This window comes from Nomascus leucogenys, chromosome 6 (genome assembly GCF_006542625.1).
Source record: "Nomascus leucogenys isolate Asia chromosome 6, Asia_NLE_v1, whole genome shotgun sequence".
Classification (NCBI taxonomy): Eukaryota; Metazoa; Chordata; class Mammalia; order Primates; family Hylobatidae; genus Nomascus; species Nomascus leucogenys.
In genome coordinates this window covers 81,718,427-81,742,600 of record NC_044386.1, presented here as the reverse complement: position 1 = coordinate 81,742,600, position 24,174 = coordinate 81,718,427, and the positions used below count along the sequence as shown (strand labels likewise).

Here is a 24,174-nt window from a genome sequence, read left to right as displayed (position 1 = left end):
ACAAACTTTGCTAACTAGCCGTTATCTGCAGTTACTTACCTTCCCCCAAGCTGCTGCCCATAGAGACTCAAAATCCTTTTCCCTAGTGTTGTCACTTCTCTAAAAACCTACTGTTCTTTGCTGAAGATGCATGTAAGCTGGAATTCAAAGCCACCTGTCTTGAAAACTACTCATTCCCTGGGTGTCTTCCATGTATACAGGAAATATACATGTCAATAATTTGGTTTTTCTCTTGTTAAATCTGTCTTTTGTTACAGGGGGTCTGTTCCAACTAAGAAGGGGGTCTGTTCCAATTAAGAATCTATGAAGGTTGAAGAAGAAAATGATTTTTCTTCTTCTATAGGAACTACATCCTGAACATATGTGGTAGGTGCTCAGGGGTAATGGTGGGAGCAGGAATGGAAAACAAAATAAATAAGACACAAGCAGGTCCTTAAGAAGCTCACCATTTACTAGAGGAAATAAGACAGGCACACAACTGACCCAAACACATGCCTACGCATTTGAAATCCTATAATATCTACATCAGATGGATGACAAAGTCATTTTTAAATCCTTCATGCCAGAAAATTTTCCTTGAGAAATGCAAAATTGAGTTGGGATACAAAATGTCCACAGTTATGTAGACAAGATCAGTCTCACCCATACAAACATGATTTAAATTAGTAAAACGAATTAAAATGATAGCTTTCAAATTTTTTAGCAAAGTCTTTTCTTCAAATATAATTCCACTCAGAAGTCCAATAAGCAACAGAGATGCATAAAAGCAGAGCTGCTTTGGCTGAAACAGGCGACAAGATCAGGAGCTGCACAACCCTGCAGTCCACTGAGGCGTCTCTGCAGAACACACGGCTTCAAGAACCACTGGCGCAAAACCTTTCATTTAAAGGTACTAGGGCTTGTGGCTTTTAGGCACACATAGTAATTTGAAATTTACCTAATAAAAGTGTTCCCAGCCGGGCGCATTGGCTCACGCCTGTAATCCCAGCACTTTGGGAGGCCAAGGTGGGTGGATCACTTGAGGTCAGGAGTTCGAGACCAGCCTGGCCAACATAGTGAAACCCCGTCTCTACTAAAAATAAAAAATCACCCGGGTGTGGTGGTGGGTGCCTGTAATCCCAGCTACTCGGGAGGCCGAGGGAGGAGAATCGCTTGAACCCGGGAGGCGGAGGTTGCAGTGAGCCGAGATCACGCCACTGCAGTGTTCCCAGGTAGTTGAATCTACTAGCAAGAAAGAATGGTTGTGACAAGGTTTGAGGTTACATTCTAAGCCTTTGGCTTTAACGCTGCCAGCCCACTCTTCAGTAACACAGATAAGGACCCCCGCCATGTAAAAGTGCCAGAGTCCTGCACTATCACATCACACATCTTGTGTGTCATTCTCTTCCTCTTTTATACTTGGTACGTGACATCTCTAAATTCACTGTTTCCATGCGGCCTCCAAAGACCCTCTGGATCTGACAGTTAGTCAAGATTTTCTGAATTTCAGCCCTACCAACTGGCTCTTAGGGCCCACTTAGGTGGCTCCATCTACTTCTGGAGAACATGACTTCCATACCCCAAGACTCCACCCCAGCCTGGGTCACTGCCACTGGTGAGAACCCTTGATCCCACTCACATCCTCCTTGAAGAAAAATAAGACCACCTTGCTCAAAGTGTGTTCCTAGGGTTTCTCAGAGGTTCCGTGTGGTGCACTGAGTCTTCAGATGTTTTAACATGCTCCTATACATGGGGAATTCCTCAAAGGAGAGACAAATATGAGAATCTGTTTTTGATCAATCATAAAACCTTTTTTATTTCTTGGCACTTATCACTGCCAAATCCTTTGAAAAAACAAAAAATGACTTAAATATTTTCCCCTGATTACAGTTAATTTGATACTTTCTTATCAAAATGTTTCCTTATAAAGAAAAGTAAGTTCAGAAATGTATGGAAATGAGAAAACAAATGGTGAGTTACACATAGTGCCCCATTAAAATCAGGAAGAAGACAAGGATGCCTGCTATTACTATTCAGTATTTTATTTCACCCTCTAACCAATGCAGACAGAAAAACAAAATAAAGTACTAAAAAGAAGGCAGTAGCAGTAAAACTTTCAATATTTGCAAATGGAATGCCCGTCTGCCTACGGTCTAGTGGATTACAAATGGTCAGATACAGTAACCATTTAGGAAACGGCATTTTTTTAGCTGGACATGGTGGCTCACACCTGTAATCCCAGCACCGTGGGAGGCTGCAGCAGGAGGATCTCTTGAGACCAGCCTGGACAACATGGCAAAACTCCATCTCTACAAAAAAAAAGTACAAAAAATTAGCCTGGCATAGTGGCATGCACCTGTAGTCTCAGCTACCCAGGAAGCTGAGGTGCGAGGATCACCCAAGCCCAGAAGGTTGAGGCTGCGGTGAGTCCTGATCATGCCACTGCACTCCAGCCTGGATGACAAAGTGAGACCCTGTAAAAGAAAAGAAAAAAAGAGAAGAGAAAAAAAAAGAAAATGGCATTTAAAAAAAAAAAAAAAAAAAAAAAAAAAAAAAAAAAAATTTTTTTTTTTTTTTTTTTTTTTTTTTTTTTTTTTTTTTTTTTTTAAAAATTCTACTCATAATAGCAAATAGGAATAGAAAGAAGGGTAGGAGGCTAAAGAAAAAAAATAAAACTCTTAAGAAATAAACCTACCCATATATATGCCAAACCAATCTTATTTTAAATTTTACTACATGACATTAAAAAAAACAAAAAGATACTAATAATGGAGAGAACTACCATTTCCCAGATGAGAAGACTCAATATTGTAAGACAACAATTCTTCCTCACTTTGTAAAGTCAACGTAAGTCAACGTAAGTCAACAAGCATCTCAACTCAGAAAACTAATCCTAAAGTCCAACTGGAAGAGAAAAACCTTTAGGATGACCAAAAAAAAAAAGTTTTAAAAATAAGAATAATGAAAGGAAACATCCTCATAAAATCAAATATAGTACAAAGCTACAGTAACAAAAACAGAGTGACAGCATTATGAAAATAGACATATTCTATTATCACTAAAACAGGAGAGTATAGAAAGCAAATACATTGATATTTAGGATACAATAAAGATATTTAAAACTGGCACAAAAAGAGCAAACTGTTTGATGCATTATATTGGGAAAAGTAAAAAATCCACATACAAATTAAGTTGCAGCTCTACTACTATCATACCCAAGAACAAATCCTAGGTAGACTACACAGATAAATATTTCAAAAACTACCAGAAAAAGAGACAAACAATATCAAGTATATTTACAAAACTCAGAAGACATAAAGAAAAGTTCACAGGTGTGGCAAACACCACAGTTAAAACCTATATTTCATAAACAAAGTTCAAAGACAGCAAGAAAGTGATATTATTTACAAAGGATTTTCTGAGGAGGGACACAACTTGATCTATTACTTTTACTCTAAAGCTTTCTATAATGTTTAAATCTTTCAGAGCAAGCAAGAATTCATTCATGCTATAAATAAAAATCTTTTTCACACAAAAAAAGGTTAATATAAAGGAACACTTCAACTGAGTCTTTTCATAAATACAAATGAAAAATTAGTAAAGTAAAAAGTTTGCTTGCTATTTTTTAGGAATAAAATTAAGAAAGGAACGTGGACAGTTATCTGAAATATTTTCCTTTCAACATTCTACAAAGGGCCTCTCCCATAGATGTTCTGGAAGAAAAGCTTCGCACTTCAAAGGGTGTGCCTGTAGGATTTAGATGATTATCTGAATACCTGCACTAGTAAACAAACAAAAATCACCCCAAGAGTAAACTAAGAATATCACAGGGAAGAAATCTCCTAATTCCTAACCAGTGGGCAGGGTGGTTTTTTTTTCTTTCTAAATAGAATTAATAAACTTCAAAAATTCTGTGAATTTTTCATAGCAAATCAAGTGTACATGAATTTTCTAAAACTACATCTCTGTCAGACCCTTAAGTTTTCTCCACACCTGCAAGGAGAACTCCTGGCATCTTGCTACAGTGCTGAATTTGGGACGGAGGTGCCAAGTTATCATGTAGGTGGTACTCTATCACTGGAAAATAGAATCCTATGGCTCTTAACAATGCTCGAGGCCTGTCTCCTTGTTAGGTGAAACCCAGGTCTGGGTACTGGTCGCTTATCCCCTTAGCTCAGTCAGTAGCATTATCCAGCTTTTTCCATTTGTTCCAGAAAATAGTTCTTACTGGCCTCGGTAAAAGCATATCTTTTATTTTATTTTTTTCTAAGCAGTAAACAGATAATCCTAAACCTTTACAATTTCTCTGTCCCATCATCCTAGAAAGGATTTATCTGACTTATTTCAAAGTTCTACAGTTCTCCTGAGTTTTTCTGTCAGTCAAAACTTTGAACATTTCAGTATCTCTTTCCCAGTAGCGTTTTTATTGTCTGAGTCATCTTAAGTTAAAACTACAGCTTTCTGGTATAAATAAGGCTTAAAACACAACCAAAATTCTATATCTGGTATCAACAGCTGGTACAAGGTCTCACTCCCTCATACTAGATCAAGGAAATCTTTATCTATGGAAATTCTATTCATACTATTAAATAGTCCCTATATTCCCTGAGAAACATGAATGAGCATCAACCAAGCCTTAATATCCTCTTTTCTCCTGCCACAGTGAGGGAGGCAGGGGTTAGAGAATCACTTTAACACTAAAGTGTTTTCCTCACATTGTACTCCTTCCACAAAAAACTGTTGTAGTAATTTAGATTAAGCATCTTGGTTGATCCTAGATAATGTTTACCCAATTGCATCTAGTCATTAACTACTTATCTACCTGAAAATTGAGTTCTTGAAATCCTCTGTCAAGACTAGTGAAAGAAAATAACAAAACTCCAAGACTGAATCTGTGTTACGTCCTGCAGCTCTAGCTACTGGCAAAACAAAAAAGATTAGATTAAAAGACATGCATCCCAAGCTAATTGCACAGCATAAAAGGTAAACCACAGCTATTAAACAGAAGCATCATTATGTAATTTCTCTCGACAAGTTAAGCATTTTAATAAGTATTTTATAAATAATAAGGAAGCATTTTTCCACATAAATTATATGCAATAACAAAGCATAATGCTAAAGGCACACAATAGGCAAAAATTCAGTCCCTTCTATATTAAATTATGGGTATTTAATATAGATACATTTATTTTAAAAATTCATTTATTTTTATGTGCATTTTCTGAAAAGGCCCGAAAATGACATGTACCAAATTCTTAACACTCATGAGGAAAAGGTGGGAAAAAGTAAAAAAGGGGAAAGGATTTTAAGTTGTATTTTAAATATATCTGTGTAATTTGAATTTTCTCTAACATGAATCAATTTTGCCATTTTTTTTCTTTGTTTTTGAGATGGAGTCTCGCTCTGTCGCCTACGCTGGAGTACAATGGTGTGATCTTGGCTCACCGCAACCTCCACCTCCTGGGTTCAAGTGATTCTCCTGCCTCAGCCTCCTGAGTAGCTGGGATTACAGGTGCCTGCCACTACGCCTAGCTAATTTTTAGCTAATTTTTAGTAGAGATGGTGTTTCACCAGGTTGGCCAGGCTGGTCTTGAACTCCTGACAGATGATCCATCTGCCTCGGCCTCCCAAAGCGCTGGGATTACAGGAGTGAGCCACTGTGCCCAGCTGCCATTATTTTTAAATAATATGAAAAATGCAAAATAATGCCAGCCAGCAAAGATATACTGAAGCTGGCACTGTAAATCAGTTCAACCTTTTTCATAATGTATGTGGGAGCTTGAAAGATACTGACATCCTTTGACTCAGCAATTATTTATTTTAAAAGTTTTTGTAATGTGGATATATTATTTTTTAGAAAGAAAAGCAATCTTGTTTAATCACATATCACATGAAATCCTTAAAATGCAGGCTTCTGACATACAGGCTAGAAAAATAAACATATAGTCAATTCTCAGTATTTGCAGTAGTTATGTTCTATGAAGTCTCTATGAATACTGAATTAGCAAATACTGAACCTCTGCTCCTAGGGGAAATACAGGGTTATGTTCCTACAAGCCTCTGATCACAAAATTTTTGTTAGCCAATCAATACATAATATTGCTTTATGTGTGTTTCTATTTAAAGAGCCTTCTTTAATATATTGTCAATTCACTAACTTTTAACTCAGGCAACAGCACTGTGACTCATGTATGAATGCAGCTTATCTAACATACATATTCTCTCCCTAAGGCACATCACAGCCTTCTTGAGCTTAGGAACACCAGACAGCTCTTCAGCACTACACCAGGGGCTCATTTTAAACAGCAAAATCACCCAAAAGTATAAAAATGCAAAAACATGGCATTAAATAGACCACAAAAAGGACATTTGTGTACAGCATGAGAGCTAAAACAAGAGGGTAGAGTGTTTTCTTGTGTGATCTCAGCTAGGAATGTGCACATTGGTCAACTCAAATTTTTCATGTTTCATAAGTCAACGAATGACAGCAATGCCTGAAACATGAATTTGTAGGTTACAAATAAATCTCACTAAGTAGGCAAATTGACAAATATGGAATCCATGAATAATGGGAATCAACTGTATGTATTTAATAGTATAAACAAATTTCTCAAAAGACAGATTAACAACAGAATAAAAATACAGCCCATAAAAGGCTTTCTTGTCTCTGCTAACTCAGTGATTATCAACCAGGGGTTACTTTGTTCCCTAGGGTACATTTGATAATGTCTAGAGACATCTGTTGATTGTCAAAACCGGGTCTAGCAGGTAGCAACCAGGATGCTGCAAAACATCCAGCAACGCCCAAGACAGCCCACGACAACAAAGAAGTACCTGACTCAAAAAGCGAACAGTGTCAAGATTAACTGGGCTAACTGACGAATAAAGTCAATGTTTTGTCTTTAAGTGTGCCTTCTTGTACCTTCTATCAACCCACACTCTAAAGCCTAAAACAATAAATAATTTTAATGTCAAGGATGAAGCAGCCGTCATACTTTATTGCTAGGTGGCCCCTTGTTCTCAAACTTAACTAATGAATTCAATGCAATATAAGACACAAAGCAGTTAAAAGGTATATTGAAAAGTGTGACTTTTTGAGTCATTTCCACTGAGCTTGTAATGGTAGCTGGGTAATAATATCGTAAAACACAGAGCCAGTCAGAAATCTAGGTGTTTTTTTTTTTTTTTTTTTGAGACGGAGTCTCGCTCTGAAGCTCAGGCTGGAGTGCAAAGGCACGGTCTCAGCTCACTGCAACCTCCATCTCCCGGGTTCAAGTGATTCTCCTGCCTTAGCATCCCGAGTAGCTGGAATTACAGGTGCCTGCCACCACATCTGGCTATTTTTTTTTTTTTTTTTAATTTTTAGTAGAGATTGGCTTTCACTATGTTGGCCAGGCTGGTCTCAAACTCCTGATCTCATGATCTGCCTGTCTCGGCCTCCCAACATGCTGAGATTACAGGCGTGAACCACCACGCCCTGCCTGAACTCTAGTTCTTAACACCAGGTAAGTAAAAATCACCCTTGCACGGGAATTAAGATGTATAGTCTACAGCAGGGGTCCCCAATCCCCAGGCCATGAACCGGTACCAGTGTGTGCCCTGTTAGGAACCAGGCCACACAGTAGGAGGTGAGCAGTGGGCAAGCAAGCGAAGCTTCATCTGTATTTACAACTGCTCCCCATCACTCACATTACCACCTGAGATCCGCCTCCTATCAGATAGGTGGCAGCATTAGATTATCATAGGATTGCAAACCCTACTGTGAACCACGCATGTGAGGGACCTAGGCTGTGCACTCCTTACAAGAATCGAATGCCTGATGATCTGTCACTGTCTCCCATCAACCCCAGATGGGACTGTCTAGTTTCAGGAAAACAAGCTCAGGGCTCCCACTGATTCTGCATTATGGTGAGTTGTATAATTATTTCATTATATATTGCAATGTAATAATAATAGAAATAAAGTACACAATAAAGGTAATGTGCTTGAATCATCCTGAAACCATTCCTGCAGTCCCTGGTCCATGAAAAAATTGTCTTCCACAAAACCAAAAAGGTTGGGGACGTCTAGTCTACACTACACCATCCATGAGATGGGGAACTCCAAGCAGTTTGCAGAATAAATCAACAACAGTTTGAGAAGGTTCTTGCGGTTACCTGTCTAAGGGAAGAAATTAAAATGTCCTGCAAAGTCTTAATAATTCTATGAAAAGAGGCCCAATTTAAGTGACCCCCCCAAATATCCTTAACTGCATAAATGCTGCACACCCCCTTTAATGCACCACCCGTGTGGATTCAGTATTATTTTGAATACTGAAAAATACTCAGTATTCTGAATACTTATTCTGTCTTGAATCGATCATATTTTTAAATAATGAATCAAGCAATTTGTAGAGTGGCCTCCAAAGTTACTCAAGAGCATTCCAAAATCACTGAGCTAATATAACAAAGATAAATAATTTCCAACTGGGAGGCCGACTTGCAGACTAAGAATTGCACTTGAAGTTTGGAACCTGAATTTTTCGGCTGCATGAGTTTAGAGCCAAGTCATTATTTCAAGAGGTTTTTTTCCCCCCTGTAAATATGTTTTAGCTCAACTCTGCAAAAATAAACCTAAACTATTATTTCCTGTTGTAAGTATTCCCTGTTGGACATTATATACTCTGCTGGCTGATGCCTTTAACTTCCTACAAGATCCTGCTGACCACTCAGACCTGGAAGCTCTCCTCCATCCTTCCTTAACCACTCTGACCACTCTCTCCAGACTCCTGCTCTTCCCCTACCCCAGCCTACATTTGAAGCCTCATCCCTCAACCCTCCCAGCCCCATACCTGAATTCTTACCCCAGACTGGTACTCCTTGGATCACCATCATCAGAACCAGCTAGAAAGTGTAGATTAAAGTATGCTGCCCAGACCACATTCCCAATCGATTGATCAGAATCTCAGGTGGCAGGCTTGGGAATCTCCATTTCCACTCCACCTTGCAGCTATTTAAGCCTTAGCTATAAAACAACACCTGTGGCTTCCTGGAAATGACATCACTGTGGCCTTGATTCATTTATCATGTTTCCCTCTGCCTAAACATCTGCCCCCTGCCCTACCCAATTCTCTAAGCCCATTTTAAACATCATTTCCACTAAACAATGTTATCAGCTGACACCTGTGGTTGAGAGAAACTGCTCTTCTCTAAACTTCCACAGCACACTACATACAGTATATACCACATAAATTCAAAATTGTAGATTTGTCAAATTCCCCAACCAGACTGGACCTCTTGAGTAGGAACCATGTGCCATACCTAGATTTCGCCTCTAGTGGCCAGCAGAGTTTTTGGCACATAGCAGGAACTCACTGGATGGATGGATGGATGGATGGATGGATGGATGGATGGATGGATGGACGGACGGACGGATGGCATGCATGGCGGGCCTCTGAGTGGCACTATTAAACTTCAGTGGCCAGGGGCGGTGGCTCACACCTGTAATCCCAACAATTTGGGAGGCTGAGGTGGGAGGACTGCTTGGGTCCAGGTATTAGAAACCAGCCTGGGCATCATAGTGAGACCCTGTCTCAATTAAAATAATAATAAACAAACCTCAGCAATCCCACATGATTTGTGATTAGTGTTAATGTGAACAAATGGAAGACTAAATGGAATAACCGAACAGAAGAATCTTAAGTAACTGGAGTATGGCTCTCAGGGAGCCCTACAGGAAGAAGGAAAGGTCTCCCTCCAAAGACATTCACGTTTTACACTCCGTAGGGTCTCAATTAAAGGCAGCTAATTGACTGTACATGTACAGTCCTAGTAAACAGCTAAAGCAGATGAGGATAAGAAAGCAAACTAGCTACCAAAGAACTTTCCTGGGCATAAGCAGATATAGTTAAGACCAGTGGCAAACCATTACACACTCCTATCAAGGACCAAGACAGATACAGTAATAACCACAAGTGGATCTACCTATAGAATAAAGTTTTGGATTCCTCAAGATTATTTACCCTAGGATTTAAATCCACCCATAATTTTACCCTTGAGTCAACATTATTTTTGTTGTAAATCCACCCTCCATCCTGCCATTCCTTTCTGCCTGGATAGATTTTCCTTTGGGAAATCACTATGTAGTGGCCACAGGATTTGGCCCCAAACTTAGCTCCAGAGGTTGATGTTTACCAGCATAACCTAATCAGCACAATTTCAACTGTATTCTGATTAGCTGTGGGACGAACAGAAACCCAGTTCTAAGCACACGGCATTTCCCCTGGCCGCCATGTTAGTTGGGCAGAATAAATGTCAGGTCTTTTGTTTGATGGTTATGGTTGTGAATGAACAACCAGGGAACCCTGGCTACTGCTAGCTGCCTTCTGGTGAGCACCAGGAAATCTAGGCCTAGGAAGACACACCTAGAGAACCTTGTGTGCAACTTGAAAAGTAGGTCTTTTTCCAGTTATTGAGCCAATGCATTGTCTTTATTGTTTAAGCCAATTTGGGGTTTCTGTCATCCAAAGCATTATGATGTCTACCCCACTACTACTTTTCCATCCAATTTCACCTGATTCTCTTAGGACATGCATAAACCCACTTTGTAAGACTCTGTAACTGTCCCCAACACACCCCATCCACTCCTAGCTCCTCATTTGTGTGTCATTCCCCTGCCTGAAATGTTCCTCCCTTGCTCTCTCCATTTTTCAAATCCTGTCTGGTCTTCCAGACTCAGGCTGGAGTCCTAATCCCTCCGAAGGCAGACATCCAGGACCATAATTTTCTTGTCTCATTATCGATATTAGTTGTCATCTGTGTCCTATTTTATACTTTTAAGTATCTTTCCACAAGCATAGTCTCGGGCTGGAACGAAGCTCCATATGTTTGCAACCCCTTGCAAATGGCCCCTGGAAGAATATCTTGTGATAAATGGAAAACCAATAACTCCTGTATAGGCAGATGCAAAATGCAATTTAGACCTCCTGATCACTGCCAGTCACTCCTTCTTAATTCACATAGCAATGTAGAGGATAGACAGCAATTTCAGAGGCAACATATTCCAACATCACACAGTTGGCCACGGCCCTGTCACATTTCACAACCAGACTGGCAGTAACAGCTGGAGGAGGATCAGAAATTTATCAGGCCACTTTCCATTTGCAAATTGCTGAAGTCCTTCCAAGGAAGATGCAAGACTAACTCCTGTGTTCTAAACCTGTGTTCTAAAAAGTAAACATCCACACCTTTCAAATATCATCCTGGGGGCAACACCAGAATGGAAAACATGAAAAAATAAAGCCCAAGGCATCCACCAAACAATAGGCTCCAGCCATCTTCAAAGTCTTTTATATCCCCTTTCATACCTGTAGCTCCAGATCCCTTTGGAGCACTCTGGGGGTACATCTGTGAGATTTAAATGAGGAACATGAATAAACAGAGGTTGGGATTTACCCCCATCACAGAGACGATCAGGAGATCATAAGTTGAGGGATCATGCAGGACCCAGTACTATGTCCACTGAAGATGACAAAATGTGTGTGTGCGTTCACATACAAGCCACAAAGATGTCAACGTAGCCACAGGACTGATACCGTCCTAGACAGTCTAATCCTTTTGTATGTGTGGCATGACATGTCCCTTATCTGCACAAGGATTTTGACATCCCAGTTGGGGTCAATATTAACAGTATCTGAACATGTTTTTCAAAAAATTAGAGAAATGAAAGGGCTGACAAAATTTAAAATATCACTATGAGTGATCTATAGAATAAAGCAGGTATCTTTACAAATACATATTTACCTATAATAATTGGGAGCTTATTAACAGTTAATCCTCCTTTCATAAGGAATAGCAGTTTCTTTGGTAAACGGGCAGATTCAGTGTTTCAATACTGCTTCTTTATCCCCTTTCCTCCCCGATTAATGCTGGTCTTTTCCTGGTTCCTAAATAGGTTCTCAAGAGGTCCACAGACTATCAGCAGGGGCTTGTACACAAACTGCAGTATTACGGACCAAGGGCCTGGCAACGGAAATGCAGCATGCCTCCTCATGGCCTCTGCATCTCACTTTACTACCAGGAGATTCATCCTCCTCATTGCTCTAGTCTGTAAATGCTTTCAAGGTTGAGCTTTATTGTAAGCCATGTGGCTGCTAGAGATAGATCTCAAAGCTCCTCCTGCTCTAAAAGACTCCGCCTTGGCTGTGTGGCCACTGACCAAACTGATTTTGCCTTTCCAACCACACTGGCCATGGTGCCAAGATGGCCTCATAAGCTACTCACACTCTCACTGGCTCTGTGCTAAGAGGGGCTCTCTATCCTGTCCTCGCAACTGGATAGAAAAAACAAACCTTCAGACAACATGCCTCCAGGAAGACTATCTCCTAAGAAGCCAGTCCAGAACACTTCCCAGCTTTCTGGTTCGCCTTTCCAGAACATCTTAGTAGTTCACGACTATGGAGCAAGAAATGAAATACCAAAATTAACACAGCACAAGCTGAAGGCTGAATCCAAATAGTTGCTGTTCAATCAGAGAAAAAGCAAATACCAATCACAATATCTCTATCAGCACTTTTCAATCCACTCCAAGAACCCAACACAGATGAAGATTAGCCGTGTCCCAGCTCACTTGTCTGGAGGCTTCTTAAAGGAAAATCTCCAGCAAGAATCGATTTCATCAAAGCCAAGTAGTTTGCAGCAACTCCTTCTGTCACCAACAGGTCAGGAAAGAGCCCCCGTCAGAGGTAGTGAAGACGGAAATCAGTGCCGACCTCCCTCTCCACACTGTGCCAGGCAGGCCAGCCTCACCGTGTCAAAGCAGAGGACTTGCTCTTCCCCCAAGAATCAGAAACAGCTGCTCCCACTTCATCAAGTTTCCAGGATTCCAGAATGTTCCAGCCCCACCTCATGTCCTGAATTTTTGGCTCTACTGCTTCATAGAACCAGCAGAGCCCAGAAAGGAAATACAGTCCAAAGACCTGGAACACTGAGACATTGCCAAGTCCTCTTCTGGCGCTCTCTCCCAAGCATGGTGAAAGAACTGACAGCACCAGTCTAGGATACAAACACCCCCAACTTTGGTTTGATATTCCGGATATCCCAAATATTTATTGAGTGCCCAGTCAGAATAAGGCCCTGCCACTACACCCCAGCCAGGTTGGGCTCGAGTTCTGAGTTCTGAGATTACCAAATTTCACCAATGCACACAGAGCAATATGGATTTCAGGCTGCTATCCAAGAACAGGGAACAATTGTTCACTATTGATTCACTTGAGCATAAAAAGGATATGCAAATTCGCAGGAGATTTGCAGCTCTGCTATCCCTGGAACCCTGCCACAAAACCCAGGAAAAAACACATTGAGACACAGTGAGACACACACACACACACACACACACACACACACACAGAGAGAGAAAGAAAGAGAGTTGGATTCAAGAGACACTATGCAAATGCCAGTTTAAAAAGATGCTGCCTCACTGGAAATGTTTCCTAGCCTGATAACCCACACCTTTTCCTCCGCCCTTTTCTTCTTTCCCTCTTTCCTCTTCCACAGACGAATGTGGACTTCTTGTGTTGTTTCAGTGCCTTGTTATTGCAACAAGAAATTTTTGGAGGAGTTAAGAAATGTACTCTTCTTCACCCCCCAATTTTTCTGTACACACCAGTCAATAAAAGAAAAAGCATAACAGCCGGGCGCGGTGGCTCACGCCTGTAATCCCAGCACTTTGGGAGGCCGAGGTGGGCAGATCACGAGGTCAGGAGATCGAGACCATCCTGGCTAACACGGTGAAACCCTGTCTCTACTAAAAAATACAAAAATTAGCCAGGCGCGGTGGCGGGCGCCTGTAGTCCCAGCTACTCAGGAGGCTGAGGTGGGAGAATGGCGTAAACGCGGGAGGCGAAGCTTGCAGTGAGCCGAGATCCCGCCACTGCACTCCAGCCTGGGTGAAAGAGCGATACTTTGTCTCAAAAAGAAAAAAAAAAAAAAAGAAAAGAAAATCCTAAATGGAACATAACCCCCTCAAACAAGGGGAGACAACTGTATTAAGCATGTGATTTTGAAAAAGTAAAAATGAAGATAACACTTACTTCAAAAGGATTATCTTACAGATCAGCGAGGGACAAGAAAGGGCCCAGCATAATGTCTGGCACTTAACGAGTTCTAAGTAAACACTCTTTGCATCTTATGAAAGGATTCGCCAAGTGTTCCTTTAAATAATCTTTTTATCTAGTATATTAAAATATTTGTTCACAAATAATCCACAATATAGCAAAGCAGCCGGCGTAGCCAAAAATAAATACATAAAAAGGCTGACAGTCACTGATAGTCGAGGGCCCATCCAAAATGAAAACAAACATCTTGAAGTTACAATAAATATCCATGTAATAATGTCTATTGGCTCACAGATTCACATACTTCACTGTTGTATATATACACACCTATATATAAAAATATAATGCAATGAAAATTGAATTGTCACAAAACATTTCAGGAAGCTACCCACTGTATAAAAGGATGGCTCATTCTCTTTCCATCTCAATCCCCTCCTCTCCCCTCCAACACAAACACACACACACACACACTCCTGAGCAAACAAGGTTCAATCCAGTGGGGCTGACCCTAGGTAGGCCATACGATTGGGGAGCTAGAAGGGGTGGTTCCCTGGGCAGGAGGGACCAGAGAAGATATACAGGTAGTATCCCTGGGAGTACGATCCAGGGTCAAAACCAGAAAAGCTAAACTGTCCAAAATCCACAAGGCAAATTCCAGACCGGAAACAGAATAGGCCAAGAAAGTCGAGAGCAAGAAATAACGGAATGAGGAAGGAAGGTGAAATTCAGCCAAGACAGTGGCCAATAATAGCAATAGTCAATACAGGATCTTTACTTGTGTTACCTCATTTAATTCTCATGAAAATCCGTGACATTATTACTCTTCCTATTTTTAATGTTGTTATGGAACCTTTTAAACATATACAAAAGTAGAGAGAATAGTTCAATGAAACCTCATACCCCTAACACAGGTATAAAAATCATCTACTCGGGGTGACTCTTGATTATCTACCCACTTTTCACCACCGCCCATCATCCCCAGCCCCAAATATAAGTCATCTCAGCAGCCCTGTGCGAAAATTTAAGTCAGTTTCTTATTTTGACTTTAGAAGTTCACAGCCTAGTTCCTAAAGCACATGACTCTCACCTGACCTGGGTAGTCATCCTCTTGATCTGTCATGAGCAGGGACCAGAGCAAACCTCAATGGAGTAACAGAGCTGAGCTGGACTGGGGAAATACCTCCAGATCCCAATGTGCCCCCATGAAGCATTAGGGACGTATGAGCATATCTTGGCTCTGTTACTGTCTGAACTCCCTGCTGATCTTCCCCATGAGTATATTAATTCTGCCTTTCCACTTGGATCACGCATCCTGACCCAGTAAATCCCCCGACTAAGGCCTTTTGGGATCAAATCCAAACGCCACCCTAGACAGAAAGGCCCATTGCATTCTGGCACATGCTTATCTCTCAAGTCCCTCACCACTCCTAAAACTCCCACTATGCTGGACTTCTCAGAGTTCCAAAGTCCAGGTCCTGGCTTCTGCAAGCATTTTCTCACCTCCTGCCTTCTTCAACACCACCCACCGCAGTCCCAAAATGGCCAGATTATGGTTAACACTTCTTTCCTCCCCTCCTTCAGAGAAAGGGCCGCTTGTCCATATTCTCATAACGCCCTGCACCTCTCTCTACCTGCATACCTCATTTTATGTAATTGGTTCTTAGGTCACTCCCAGTTTTACAGAGCACTCTTTGAAGGCCAAGATGCTTATTCATGTAAAAAAAAAAGTTTATTTATCTATTTATTTATTTTAAGACGGTGTCTCACTCCGTCACCCAGGCGTGCAGTGGTGCGATCTTGGCTCACTGCAACCTCTGCCTCCCAGGGTTCAAAGCCGGATTCTCCCTGCCTCAGCCTCCCTGTAGTTTTTTTTTTTTTTTTTTTTTTTTTTTTTTTTTTTTTTTTTTTTTTTTTTTTTTTTTTTTTTTTTTTTTTTTTTTTTTTTTTTTTTTTTTTTTTTTTTTTTTTTTTTTTTTTTCCAGTAGCTGGATTACAGATCCCAGTACCATAAAAAAAAAAAAAAAAAAAAAAAAAAAAAAAAGCACCTGACATTAGAATTTTTTGTATTTCTAGTAGAGACGGGGTTTCACCATGTTTGGCCAGGCTGGTCTCGAACTCCCTGGACCTCAGGTGATCCATCCACCCTCGGCCTCCCAAAAGTGCTGGGGATTACCACGTGTGGTAGAGCCACTGTACCCAGGGCCCTCCTTTTATTTTTTTTTATAATTTATAAAAATAAATTAAAAAATTATTTTTTTTTTTTTTTTTTTTTTTTTTTTTTTTTTTTTTTTTTTTTTTTTTTTTTTTTTTTTTTTTTTTTTTTTTTTTTTTTTTTTTTTTTTTTTTTTTTTTTTTAAAATAAATTATTTAAAATAAATATAATATAAAAATATTAAAAAATATTGTGACCCCTAGGGACACAATGTGAGTATCGTGAATAAAAAAAAAAAAAAAAAAAAAAAAAAAAAAAAAAAAAAAAAAAAAAAAAAAAAAAAAAAAAAAAAAAAAAAAAAAAAAAAAAAAAATTTCGTTTGAAATTTATTATTGTAGTGTAAGTATTTACATGCATCTGCAAAATGAGCAGTTGGAGGTTTGGTAGTTAAGTCAAAATAGACTTTTAGGTCTTTTTTTTTTTTTTTTTTTTTGGTGACAGCGTCTCACTCTGTTGCCCAGGCTCTGGAGTGCAGTGGCGCAATCTCAGCTCACTGCAACCTCTGACTCCTGGGTTCAAACAATTCTCCCACCTCAGCCTCTGAGTAGCTGGGGTTACAGGTGCCCGTCACCATGCCCAGCTAATTTTTGTATTTTTAGTAGAGACGGGGTTTCACCACATTGGCCAAGCTGGTCTCGAACTCCTGACCTCAAGCAATCCACCTGCCTCAGCCTCCCAAAGTGCTGCGATTACAGACGTGAGCCACCACGCCCGGCCAAGGCTGGTGCTCTTAACAGTGTGGGAGGTGGAGCACTGTGGCAGAATGAAGGAGTGGGCAAGACACTGAGGAGCCTCCTCAACGCTATCAAAAGGAAAGGATGCCCTGTTTAGATGCCTGAACTGGGCTATTGAGACCAGAAACTCCCCAGAGTATAGGAGCAGGGAAGTCAATCAGGTTTGACGTTGCTAGAACTGCAGCTCCCAACCCACCCTTCAAACAATCCTTTAACATTCTCATCCATCATTCCACCTCTCGGATAACCCTAACTTACGCTGGCTGAGCAATCAAGACTGTGGGCAGAGAAAAGTGAAAAGCTCAGCTGAGGGACTAAGCAAGTAAATCACTTCCTTCCTTGAGGCTCAGTGTCTTCATCCATAAAATAGATTTGTTATATAAATATCAAATAAGATCATCTTTTTTACAGTGTTTTAGAAACTTTATGGCATTACTCCACTTTCTAGGAGCTGAGACCTCCAGGTAAGCTGGTTTGGCTTCTGGACTAAGTACTACTGTAGATTAGACCCCAACCCCCAAATATCAAGGAGCTTGTCAGTCCTAGAGGTGAAGGTTTTCCTTGAACACCACCTGTTTAGAAAACACCTTTTAAAAACTACAATGACAGGCTGGGCGCGGTGGCTCATGCCTGTAATCCCAGCACTTTGGGAGGCCGAGGTGGGCGGATCACGAGGTCAGGAGATCGAGACCATCCTGGCTAACATGGTGAAACCCCGTCTCTACTAAAAATATAAAAAAATTAGCCGGGCGTGGTGGCGGGCGCCTGTAGTCCCAGCTACTCGGGAGGCTGAGGCAGGAGGCAGAGGAATGGCGTGAACCCAGGAGGCGGAGCTTGCAGTGAGCTGAGATCGAGCCACTGCACTCCAACCTGGGCGACAGAGCAAGACTCCATCAAAAAAAAAAAAAAAAAAAAAAAAACTACAATGACAGAGTGAGTTCTAGTGTTCAGCAGCACTGTGGGGTGAATGTGGTTAACTAGAACTTATTGTATATTCTCAAGTAGCTAAAAGAGTAGAGTTTGAAAGTTCCCAACACAAAGAAATGATAAATGTTTGAGGTGATGAATATGCTAATTACCCTGACTTGATAATGACACATGTCAAAATATGACTCTGTATCCTATAAACATGTACAATTATTCCATGTCTACTAAAACTTTTAAAACAGTTCTTTAAAAATTACCATTAGAGCACCTATTCTTGCGAATAGCTCGGTCAGGAAAGCATCCTGCTGACTTTACAAAGCCCAAGGAGAGGGCATCCATCTCTTCCCTCATGCCCACAGATGATATCACATCGCACAGATGGCACATCTACCATCTACACTATTACAGCGCTGTTCAGACACCCTAGGGAGGACACACAAAACACATGTGCTGTCAGGATCGGCAGGATTCCACTGCAGGTAGGCAAAAATACAAAAATTTATTAACAGCATTTAACCATCTCCAATAATCAATATGTACTAATTAATCCTTTTCTTGGATTCCTTCTTTTCAAAAATGCACTCAAATTGGTGCCACAGAAGAAAAAACAAGATATCAGAAGCCCCTACGGATGAGAGAAGGGAAGAGGGAATTGACAAGACTTGTGACCTGTGACCCCTAACCTGCAAGTAAGTGCCTTGGGGGAATCCTAGAGAATCCTTCTCAGGCCTGGCTGCCCATTAGCAACACCTGACCAGCTTTAAAAACGCCCAGGCCTGAGCATTTGTTGTAGCTGTAAAAGTTTACTGTGCAGCCAACACTGTAAACCACTAAACCACTGATTATGAGGGTCTCCAAACGACATGGCAAAGAAGGGCTAGGAAACAGTTTTGAAATTTAACCTTATTACTTAAGATACTGGATTTCAGAAGTAACAGCAATAATAGTAACAATAATAATAAATGTCAAAGGAAGGCCGAATGTTTATTCCAAGGAGCAAAACTCCAAAAGTACATTTGTGAAAACTGGATGCTAGAAACGTTGAGAGCAGTAGCAGTCACAAGATTTTGCGCATTTGTCAAAAGTGAGAACGGTTCATATACACACATAAGAATTATTGTATGAAAATTTAAAATAACTTTAAAACATACTGGCCAGGTGCAGTGGCTCACACTGTGAGCCCTTTGGGAGGCTAAGGCGGGCAGATCATGAGGTCAGGAGTTCGAGACCAGCCTGGCCAATGTGGTGAAATCCCGTCTCTACTAAATTACAAAAATTAGCCGGGCATAGCGGCAAGCACCCGTAATCCCATCTACTCTAGAGGCTGAGGCAGGAGAATTGCTTGAACCTGGGAGGCTGAGATTGCAGTGAGCTGCAATTGTGCCACTGCACTCTGGCCGGGGCAACAGAATGAGACGCTGTCTCAAAAAAAAAAAAAAACAAAAAGAAACAAAAAAAAGACAAAAAAACAAGTTATCTAACCCAATAGTACTCAATCTTGGCTAAATGCTAGAATTACCTGGAGACAGGTAGGGGTGTGTGTGTGTGTGTGTGTGTGTGTGTGTGCGTGCGCGCGCGTGTGTTTTAAGACAGACAGGGTCTCACTATGTTGTCCTGGCTGGTCTCAAATTCCTGGGCTCAAGCAATCCTCCTGCCGCAGCCTCCCAAGTGGCCAGGACCACACCACTGCCATAGATCACCTAAGGAGGTTTTAAAAATCCTGACGCATAGGCTGTACCCCCAAATCAGTTACATCAGAATCTGGGAGTGCTGGGGAGGTTTCTGAGTTGCGGAAGTGCCCCAGTGGCACTTGAGTGCCAGGTGATTCCCATGGGCAGCTATGTCTAATTTCCTGTAGAACAGTAGGAAGAATAACAACTGTGTGTTCTTAACACATAGCTAACACAAAGGAATGTGGCTCCGAAACAGTAAAATCACATCTACCCTATTTTCTACTCACACAGGGAAGTTCACTAAAATCTACCCAAGTTTCCAAAATGATACCATACCTAGCAGCGAATAAGGCAGACAAAGCCTGTGCCCTCACAGAGCTTAGACAGAGCAAAGGCCCAGAGCTGCAGGACTTCCCTGAAGTCGCATGCCACTTAGGGGCAGAGCCAGGATCAGAACTCACATCTCCTAATTCTGTGTAGAGAAGCAGAAAGAACAGAGGCAACTGCCTCACAGTACTGTGAAATATATATTTGGTCATCTTCGCAGTTTCCTGATAGCTCCTGAAGCGCTGGGGATCTCCAGATTGGTAAGAGTGCCTTTTGTGTTCTATTAAGATGACTGATGACTAGGGGCCCCTAGACAGCTTCAGGATGGGGGATGGTCACAAAACCCGATGAGAAGGTTGGGACTGATTTCAGGCCCACTCCCAACCTCAGAGGAGGGGAGTGGGGCTGAAGTTTGACTTGATCATCAATGGCAAATGATTTAACCAATCACTCCTACATAACGATGCTTCCATAAAAACTCACATGGACTGGGTTCTGGGAGCTTCCAGATAGTTGAACACATGCAGGTTCACGGAGGGTGGTGCATCCACCCGGAGTGGGCATGGACTCTCCAAGCTCCTTCTCCCATACCTTACCCTATGCATATTTTCCATCATGTTTCCCTGAGTTCTGTGAGCTGCTCTAGCAAATTAATTGAATCCAAAAAGGGTGTCATAGGAACCCCCAGCATACAGCCTGTCAGTCAGCAGTTCAGGCCACAGTCTGTGCTGGCCACTGACATCTCAAGTGGAGAGTAGTCTTGTGGGACTCAGCCATCAATCTGCGGGACCTGACACTATCTCTAGGTAGTGTCAAAAGAGAATTGAATTAGAGGATACCCAGCTGGTGTTTTCAGGAGAATCAATCCCCTGGAGAATTGCTTGGTGACTATGTGGGGAGAAATCCCCACACATCCTTGTGACCAGAGTAGTCTGTGTTAAGTGTTAAGAGGATATTAGGAGAAACTGATTTGTTTTTTTCCTATGTCCTTGCATGCCTCCATCAAAATAACAATTATTATTTCCAAAAAAGAGCTTACCAAAAAACAAGTTAGCTTCTATGTATTGAATTATGAAACCTAGGAATCAGAAATCTCATTCTCATAAAACCTCTACTCTCCAAGCAAACCAGCATTGCTAGATCATATTGGCCTACACAGAGTGTTTGTACAGGTAACTATTTATCAGAGGTCTCAGGACAGGATGAACAATAAACATGTGTTACCAGGAAAAACATCTTGACCACCGGTATTACCTCATACTGAACTCTTTCCTTCGGTACTTTCAAAAATCTATTCAATTGGTAAGCCTCTTGATTTGTTCAAAATTTATTTGCTCTGATATATTTTGGTGACCATCCAATTATTGGTGTTCCTTACTTCTTTCTAATCTTACAAACTATTGTCTGGTTGGAATGCTGACACTTGTCCAGCTAGGTGCTTTATCCCATTCAATTGTACTGTCCCTGTCATACAAAGAAGAAACAGCTTCAGCAAAGTAACGAGTAAACAAAGTCACACAAGGTAGTTCAGCTTGAAACGGCAGAGCCAGGCTTTAAATATAGGTCAATCTGTCTGACTTTTAATCCTTTGCTACTCAAAGTGAGGTCCCTGGATAATAAGATCCCTACCTGGGAGCCTGTTGGAAATGCAGATCCTCAGGCTCCTACTGGATCTGCTGAATCAAAATCCACAATGTAACCCCTGGTGACTGATATTCACACTAACATTTGGAAGCACTGGAGTAACCCCTATCCCAGAGCCCAGTGACTGCTTCTTGTTAATTAAGACAATGGGCAACCATCTGTGGCTCACACCATAAGCAAACAGCAGCCAATCACCTGAGCCTGAAAGCTACCAGATGGGATGCATGTTACACCACAGACTCACAGTAATCCACGGGGCTTGCTGCATGGGGCCCTTCTACACAGCTGCCCACAGGTTGCTGGACAGAAAGACCAACTTCTCTCCTTTGCCAAAGCGCCAGGGAAGCCTACAGGCCTGGTCCTAGCATCTGCTAACACCAAGAAAGACATCTAAATACCTGCCATCATAATTCAAACCCTCCTGGCATGTTTTTATGGGGGGTAACTTTCACTTCTTTAAGTAACCCATGAGGTGAGAAAGAAAAGTACAATTACTCTCAGAACAAAAAGCAGCTAATCCACTTAGTGTCTTGTCTGCTTCTCTCTCCTTCTACATAGATGTGCTTATCTATTATTATATATATTTATAATGATCCTTGGAGTCTAAAAACCTGAATTAGGGCTCTTACAACTAAACGTAAGCTAGAAACAGATCACTGTTGAGGAAGGGGGTTGCGGATGAGGGAGCCATCATGGAAAACGTCCCCCTGACCAGCTTTCCCTGAATCTAACTTAAGGCTCTCAAAGTGTGGAACATGCGCTACCTGCCTTAGAATCACTGAAGATGATCCCATTCCTGGGCCCAAGAATCCTTTTTTTTTTTTTTTTTGAGACAGTCTCACTCTGTCGCCGAGGCTGGAGTGCAGTGGTACGATCTCGGCTCACTGTAACCTCTGCCTCCCGGGTTCAAGCGATTCTCCTGCTTCAGCCTCCCAAGTAGCTGGAATTACAGGTGCCCGCCACCACACCTGGCTATTTTTTGTATTTTTAGTAGAGACAGGGTTTCTTTTTTTTTTTTTTTTTTTTTGAGACGGAGTCTCGCTCTGTCACCCAGGCTGGAGTGCAGTGGCGCAATCTCGGCTCACTGCAAGCTCCGCCTCCCGGGTTCACGCCATTCTCCTGCCTCAGCGTCTCCGAGTAGCTGGGACTACAGGCGCCCGCCACCACGCCCGGCTAATTTTTTGTATTTTTAGTAGAGAGGGGGTTTCACCGTGGTCTCGATCTCCTGACCTCGTGATTCGCCCGCCTTGGCCTCCCAAAGTGCTGGGATTACAAGCGTGAGCCACCGCGCCCAGCTTAGAGACAGGGTTTCACCACTTTGGCCAGGCTGGTCTCAAACTCCTGACCTCAAGGGATATGCCTGCCTCGGCCTCCCAAAGTGCTGGGATTACAGATGTGAGCCATCGCACCCGGCCTAGAATCCACATGTTCAACAACCCCTTCCCCATGAATTCCTGCACACATAAAAATTTGAAGCTAACTGCCATCTGATCTAGGTACACAGTTACATGAAAACTATCAGACTCACTACTTAATCTTCATAATTGTGGGGCATCTCATTTCCCACTGTTCTGAGGAAGAACTGACTGGGGAAGTGGAATCCTTACCCAAGGTCACACAGCAGGTAAGTGATTGTGGCTAAAACACCATAGTTGAGGCCCTTTCAACAGACCATGGAAGCAAATTCACAAAAACCAAACAGAGAGGCATGGTTTTGTTGCTAAATCACCATTTGCCACGTGAAGCAAGAGCAATGCTTTTCTAAAACAAGTTAAGGTCTGGTCTCTCTGGCAAGAGTATTGCAGGGACTGTTCTGGGTCCCACTTCCAGGACAGGACTGTGGCTGCCAACAGGGACAGTGGGCAGCGTGTCGTAAAGGGCTCTGGAGAGCAGCTGGCTGCTGGCTGGGTCTGGGAACCAGATACAATCCACTGGCCTGATGAAAGTTCATGGACTTTCAGTAAATTCAAATTATTCCCATTAATGCTGGATGCAGTGGCTCACGCCTATAATCCTAGCACTTTGGGAGGCCAAGGAGGGCAGATTGCTTGAAGCCATGAGTTCGATACTAGCCTGGGCAACATAGCAAGATATTGTCTCTACTAAAAAAACAAAAAACAAAAACAAAAACAAAAAACAAAAAGCCCCACCACATTAGGCATGGTGGCATGTGTCTGTGGTCCCAGCCACTCAGGGGGCCAAGACGGGAGGATTGCTTGAGCCTGGGAAGTCAAGGCTATAGTGAACCTTGTTTGCCCCTTTGCACCCCACCCTGGGTGACAAAGTGAGTACCTGTCTCACAAAAAAAAAAAAAAAAAAAAAAAAAGAGACAAAGAAAAAAGTAAAAAAACAAAAAAATAATTTTTCCCAGTGAGTGATATTTGAAGCAGTTCAGACTCTTCTTCCCATGATGGATCACACATCACTTGGGGGACACCCACACTTAGGACAAGACAATGATTCCTAAACAGATGGCTTCAGGAGGCTCACCCAAGGCTCTAAAAACAGGCTTCTAGCCCATCCCTCTCAGAGATAATGATTTGGGGATGAACATCAAATCCATAATAGTATTAGGGGGAAAAAAAT

At 41.7% G+C, this 24,174-nt stretch overlaps 1 protein-coding gene across 3 annotated transcripts in view; it reads right to left on the bottom strand.

The window, feature by feature from the left end:
• TLN2 (talin 2) overlaps positions 1-24,174 on the bottom strand; it is a 460,005-nt gene that overhangs the window by 295,070 nt on the left and 140,761 nt on the right. Inside the window, exon 1 of one of the 3 annotated variants that reach the window (XM_030814512.1) lies at positions 12,765-13,162. The exons of the other annotated variants lie outside the window; for them this stretch is intronic. The gene's annotated coding sequence lies outside the window, so the exon portion shown is untranslated. Of the gene's footprint in view, positions 1-12,764; positions 13,163-24,174 lie in introns of those variants that run through there. 3 annotated transcript variants of the gene reach the window in all.